The sequence below is a fragment of the Jaculus jaculus genome, chromosome 13 (genome assembly GCF_020740685.1).
Source record: "Jaculus jaculus isolate mJacJac1 chromosome 13, mJacJac1.mat.Y.cur, whole genome shotgun sequence".
Lineage (NCBI taxonomy): Eukaryota > Metazoa > Chordata > Mammalia > Rodentia > Dipodidae > Jaculus > Jaculus jaculus.
Window position 1 is genome coordinate 50,050,038 of NC_059114.1, and position 5,949 is coordinate 50,055,986.

At 36.8% G+C, this 5,949-nt stretch overlaps 1 non-coding gene across 1 annotated transcript; it reads right to left on the bottom strand.

The window, feature by feature from the left end:
- Positions 1-5,510: 5,510 nt before the first annotated feature.
- LOC123454403 lies at positions 5,511-5,645 on the bottom strand. Its single transcript, XR_006633365.1, has one exon.
- Between the last annotated feature and the right edge of the window lie 304 nt (positions 5,646-5,949).

Consider the following 5,949-nt stretch of genomic DNA (forward strand, 5'->3'; position numbering starts at 1 on the left):
AGAATAACTTAATTGGCTGCCTTGAGTTCTGCTGAGAAACCCTGCCTGAGTAAATAGATGGAGAATGGTCAAGGAAGATACTCAACATCTACCTCTGGCCTCCAATATCAACACTTCTCAACAGAAAAGTTCCAATGTCAGAAAAGTTGTGACAAAAGTATTAAATAGCAGTAGTCATTATAGAAATTTAAGACAAAACTAGAATGAACTGTCATCTTACCCCAGCTAGCATGGCTGTTATCAAAAATACAAGACTAGGGCTGGAGAGATGGCTTAGCGGTTAAGCGCTTGCCTGTGAAGCCTAAGGTTGCCAGTTCGAGGCTCGGTTCCCCAGGTCCCACGTTAGCCAGATGCACAAGGGGGCGCACACATCTGGAGTTCGTTTGCAGTGGCTGGAAGCCCTGGCGTGCCCATTCTCTCTCTCTCTCCCTCTATCTGTCTTTCTCTCTGTGTCTGTCACTCTCAAATAAATAAATAAAAAATGAACAAAAAATATTTAAAAAAAAATACAAGACTAGAGTCTAGGGTTATGTCTCAGCAGAACACCTGCAAGCATGAAGACCTGAATTCAATTCTCAGCACCAATGTAAAAACCTGGAGAGATGGCTTAGCTGTTAAGGCATTTGCCTGTAAAGGCAAAGGACCCCTGTTCAATTCCTCAGAACCCACGTAAGCCAGATGCACATAGGGGCACATGTGTTTGGAGTTTGTTTGCAGTGGCTGAAGGCCCTGACATGCCCATTTCTCTCTCTCTAGATTTTTTTTTTCTCTCTCTCTCTCAAATTAATAAAATATATTTTAAAACTTTGGCATTGAGCATTGCTGAGCCTGTTTCACCAAAAACAGCAGTTCCAGGTTCAGAGAAATCCTTTCTCTTAAGGAAAAGCAGTGAAATAGTGATAAAAGATGAAGCCAGATGTTCTCCTCTGGCCTCTGTGTATATGCTCACTGAAGCACATATCTGTACACACATAGACAATGGCATACACCATACAAACATACCACAAACACAATAATATTTTTAAAAGGAAGGAATAAAAAGCAAAACTAACAAATGCTAGTGAGAATGTAGAGACAAGGGATCTTTTACATACTGTTGATGGGAATGCAAATTAGTGCAGCCATGATGGAGAATAGTAATGGAGAGCCTTCAAAAATGGAACATAGATTTACTGTGTAGCCTACCTGGCCCACTTCTGAGTATATTTTCAAGGCAAATGATATTGCCAGAAAAAAAAGATAACAATTCAATCCTATTTATTACTCTACCATGTACAGAAGTTAAGATATGAAATCAGCCAAGAATCAATGGATGAATGTATAATGAAAATGTAGTACATGTATTCAGTAGAATAGTTGTCCTGCAAAAAGAAAGAATAGTTTTCAGAATCTGGGATATATTACAGAGGATGAGGGCATGATTAACATATACAAGTCCCTGGGTTTAATGCTGAGTACCAAAACTACATAAATGGAATTTGAAAACAAATCCTATCTTTTATAATTTGCAGTAAATTGGATAGAGCTAGAGGATATTATGTTCAGTATAACAAAGCAGGCCAGAAAGATAAATACTATATATTCTCTCTTATAGATTGCTGCTAACAAATCCATTGACCTAAATATAGAATAGTCATTAACTACAGGGGAAGGATAGAGGAGAGAGATAACAAGAAATTGGATAATGAGTACCAAGCCTCAATTATTAAAACAATAATAAGTTCACCAACACCGTTGGTGACTATAATAACCTATTATATATTTTATGTATAACTGTAAGAAAGGAGCTTGAAAACTCTAAACACACAGTAATGATAAGGAAATGGAAACTTTAATTGCCCAGATTTGATTAGTACACATTATAAACATGTCTTGAGACATCACACTGTACCTCATAAGTATGTAACTATTATTTATTAAGCAAAAAATTCATATGTCTAGGGAGATGGAAGTTCTAACTACCCTAATTTGAACATTACATGTTGTGAACATGTATCAAATTACTACACTGTATTCCATAAATGTTTATTAAAATATGACCCAAATGAAGAAGCCAACTGACCAAGGACTGAAACTGTGAACAAAATAAATCTTTCCTATTCTAGAAAAGAAGGGTAACACTCATTAAAGTGTTCTTGTGTGCAGTAAACTACCTTACTCATTGCAATGATTGGATTTGTTTTGCAAAAAAAAAAAAAAAAAATCTTTAAAACTCAACATTGGAAACTTCAACATAGAAATGTTCTATGAAGTGGTTTCTATGTTTTAGGACTTTCCTTTATGCCTGTTTCCTTCTAGTATTTGCCTTCCAAATTCCTGTGAAAGCAATTCACTTCAGCACTGTTGATTCTCTGTACTTATCATCAGTGCAAAGACAGCCTGCATCTCTAAGTTCCCTCTAGTGTATTCTTAAAAATGACAGGCCACCTAAGTCTGAGCTATCCCTTTCTTCCCTTTCCATCTCATATGGGAAAGGGGCAGAGAAAAGACAAATCTCCTAATTACATGAATCACCCCTCTTCTCATTTCTATCTTCTCCACAGAAAAGCTCGAAGTTGCAGCATTCAGTTGTGGCTTGAAGTAACATTCATCTCTCTGCCTCTCAAGGGAATGCGTTGGATAGTGCCCAGTACCGTCCACTCATGTTTGCCATCTCTGATTTCCAGAACTCTCAGGGAATGAATATTTTAGGCTCAGACTACGGACACTGTTTAAGAACAAAGCATCCACCACCTAATGAAGTGACAGTCCTGAAGTTTCAGTTTATACCTAAACTGAATAGGTAAGTCACACTTTTGGTCTCTCCTACTGTATAATATTGGGTGTATTTGGGTTAGCTTTCTTAAGCCATCCTTTATTACTTGAAGTAATTCAAGGTTTTAGAAATTGATTACCCCAAAACAGGCCTTTATGGAGACATCTAAATATGCTCTAAATAGACAGATTCTGGAATAATAATGGCTATTTCCTCCCTAGCTATGCGGTCGGTCCCTTCTGCCCTGTTCCCCTTCTTAGTAGCTTGCCTTAACTCCTCCTTGTTTCTGCAGACTGGCTGAGGTGAGTGCAGATAGGCTGCATACATGTCTCCTACTGAATGAATTATGGTGAACACAAGCTAATACAATCAGATTATTTACCCAGGACAATGAGACAGGACAAAAGGGTAGCTAAAATGACCTGAGAAAACCCTTCAGCAGAGACAGAGGCACAGAATACGTGCTGGCGATTGTGATGTGGATATGAACTGGCTTCTGAGAGTTGGAGAAAGAAATACACTTACTGGAGTCATCTAACCCTGCTACCAGGGCTTGGGACCAGGGCTTACCCTTGCTTCTGGCCTTGCTGAGCATTCCCAAACCCCGCAACATGTTTACTTTACTGCTCTAGCTATTTACAATCAGGGAAATCATGATTCTTCTCCATAGAACTTGAAAATATCTTTTGGTTTAATTTTTTTTTATAACTTACTGATTTACCATTTTCCTGGGTATGAATGTTATAAATGAGAAAAATTTTACATTAATGAATTTTAAGAATGTATAATTGCTATTACTCCATGGTTTCATTATATGTTTTTTCTAGACTCTTTAAAAAAATAAAGGAAGGAAATACCATTATGAATCTTTTTCTCTGAGATAACCAAAGAACATGTTAGCTTTTGGAGACCAGACCTTTCTATGTTCTACAGGCTGGTCCAGACTCTGGGTTTCAAGTCACTCTCTGGCCTCACCCTCCTGGAAAGACAAATATATATCACCATGCTAAGCTCAAATAACTGTCTGAAGCTATCATATGTGCCTGAAGCATCTCAGAAAATGTTTTCTATGTACTAACTTCAGTTGAGGGAGCTTCATAAGGCCTTCTCAAGATACTAAAGAATACAGTCTTTGTCAGTTGTCTTGAGTTTTCTTCTGCTGAGGGTTCACAATAAAACCAAAAAATTCCATGCAAGCAAACAAAAATAAACTTGGAATTCTTGTCTGAGAAATGCATATATCAAGAAATTGGGTCAAATAAATTAATGTTTTTTAATGCAGTGAATTGTGTGGGTAAAACTTAAATCAAGGAGTTTACTCTGGAATATCAAATACGAAATTCATCAACTGCCAATAAGGAGTGTAGTGTGAACAAAGGGCCCAGTTCAGAGGAAAGGTAGTTTTCTCTCATGCAGAGGTATACTTAGTACATGTCAAACTGCTTATTGTAGGAGCTGCTATTGTCTTGATTTCTGCAAATATGTTGCAGTTTCCTGTTATTTGAAGAAATTGGTGTGCTACCTAGAAACTGGAGAGTAACGTGCCTTTGCATTGTGTGTGTGTGTGTGTGTGTGTGTGTGTGTGTGTTTACATTAAATGGCCTATACAAAATCCTATGATTTCCATCACTAAAGTTGAGTTCCAATGGCTTTTTTAGCTTGATTTATTCAAAACAAAAGGAACATTGTTTTGATATTTTGCTAATTGACTTTTCAAATTACTAGCAAAACAATCCTGTTGCTGAAGCTCCCTCCCCTATTTGTCTCACTCATCTGCCTGGTTCATGAGCATTGTACAGGCAGAGGGTAGTTGAACTCGATGAGCAAAGTGACCTGCTTGAACGTTACCAGGACCTTGCTGTGCTTTAACCATGACATGAAAAATTTCCCCTTATTTTCTCCAAATTGACATTTCTGTTGCTATTCTCAAACCATGACCTTTGCCCTCAAAAACAAGGCTTTTTCTTTCTTTGATCACTGCAACTCATATACACAGCATTTTGACCTTATAAGTTGTTGTCAACATTTTCATGCTAAGTATCACAAGTATGCATATCATAAGTAATATGCTACTACATGGAAGCATTGTTTGCTATTTCCCAAGCTTCTCCTCTCCTTTACACCTGCACTTGAAGGGAGAGTCCTATGTACTCACGTATGCATGCTACCCAATTCAAACCGTACAATAAGGTGAAAAGTGACCACTCCAGTTTTCACTTAAGAGGAAACTATTGTTGATTTCTTGTGATAAACATATATATTAAAATAAACACCAACATAAAATGTAACATGTTCTCTTCTAAGGATCCTTGAGAAAATTAAGCTCTCATACACTAATGAATTTATTACATATAATAAAGTAGTTTTTACTCTAGGCATTAAGAATAGTTTTCATTATATACTTCATGGGAAAATTAAAGAACCACAAATAATTTTTTATATGCTATGGCTCAAAGAAAAAACTAACACTAATTTGCTGATAGAAGTTAGACTGGAGATTTCATATAAATGAAACCATGTTTGAATCTTTCTTCTTTCCCTCAATAGGTCATAGTGATTTTCCATGTCATTGTGTAAACTGACGTTTCCACTTTTTGTCTCTGAGTATTATTCCATTATATGAATAGACCACTATTTATTTGCTCATTCTTCTGTTGATGGATATATGGAATGTTTCCAGATTAGGACTATTTTGAATAAAGTTGCTTTGGAAAAATCTATATATGTACTTGCTACATCTTTATTTTTGAAAATGAATGTATGGCACCATCATACAGAAAATCTGGTAACTATGTAGACTCTGTCAGCAAGAACCATCTGTTTGATGTGTTTGATTGTCTATGGTTGCATTGTACAAGTAAAAAATGCAATCAATACCAGGAACATGCACCTCATTTCTTTTTTTATTGCCTGGCCTAGGAATATAGTCCTGTATCTCTTGATCTAAACTGAGCCCTCAAGGTTGCTTTAAACACCTTAGGATTGCTCACCAGTACAAGAGGCCAGAGATAAAAGAGATTGAGCTATAGGGTAACTCAAGCCAAAAATATATACGTATATGTGTGTGTGTGTGTGTGTGTGTGTGTGTGTGTGTGTGCATGTAAAATTTTATTCATTTGCAGGCATAGAGAGAAAGAAAGAGAGAGAGAGAGAGAGTGACAGAGAGAGAGAGAAAGAGATAATGAGGATTCAGA